Source organism: Pogona vitticeps, chromosome 4, assembly GCF_051106095.1.
Source record: "Pogona vitticeps strain Pit_001003342236 chromosome 4, PviZW2.1, whole genome shotgun sequence".
Taxonomy (NCBI): Eukaryota; Metazoa; Chordata; class Lepidosauria; order Squamata; family Agamidae; genus Pogona; species Pogona vitticeps.
This window is the reverse complement of record NC_135786.1, coordinates 20717615-20718696: the sequence shown is the minus strand read 5'-3', so window position 1 is coordinate 20718696 and position 1082 is coordinate 20717615.

Genomic DNA, 1082 nt, shown 5'->3' with positions numbered 1-1082 from the left:
TGAACACTGGTGGAGTGACAAGCAAAGAGTCCGTACATTTTGCTATTAAGCTGACAGGCTGCTCTGCATATAATTGCAAAGTAATGCAGCTGCCATGGTGATAGAAGTGTAAACAGTTTATCACTACTGATTTTTAAAAAGTAAATCTTATAAAATCAACTTCTTGAAATAAAATACAGCTAATTTTAATTTTATATGTAAAACAATACTGAGCTTCAGTATAATTAAGCAATGATGTAGATTTTCATATACTGTACTACCTCTTAAACCTTTAACAGTCAACACCTGAGGAGGGGCTGTCTGTCCACTGCTGGAGGAATACATGAAGGCATAATATGTATACTTTTTTTAAACTATAAGACTGACTGACAGTAAGGAACTTAGATTTTATTTGAAGTTTTAATATTCTGTTGTGTGCTCTTAGTATCCATGTATATGCACATTCTCAGTTTTTGATTAAAGCTTACATTACTAGCCTGTTTCCCCTAAAATAAGACCTAACCTGAAAATAAGCCCTAGTATGATTTTTCAGGATGCTCGTAATATAAGTCCTTCTCCAAAAATAAGCTCTGGTTAAATGAAACTCCACCATTGTGCAGCAACCAGAATATGACATGACTGTATTTGAATAAATGTATATGGTTGTACATGACAAAAATGAAACATCCCCTGAAAATAAGCCCTAATGCTTTTTTGGAGCAAAAAGTAATATAAGACCCATCTTATTTTCAGGGAAACAGAGTATGTGTGAACAGATAATTTGGGTTGCTTCATCAGAGATTCAAAGTGCTTTAGATAGTGTACTCATTTACAATGAGAAGTACAGTACTTAAACCCTCTCTCAGCAGTTTGAAGACAGATTATACTTTTAAACGCACCTTATCTGAAAGAGCAAAATATGAGTACAATAGTAACCTTTGGGGGAACTGTTTTATAGTTCCAGATGAAGTCAAACTGAACTGTGAAATCTTTGTTCTTCCACAGCTGTTATTTGGAATGTTGTTATCATCCTGTACTTTTGTGACTTATGTATTTTCTAACTAAAATCTTTATGCAACATGATTTTTACATGAACATGTATA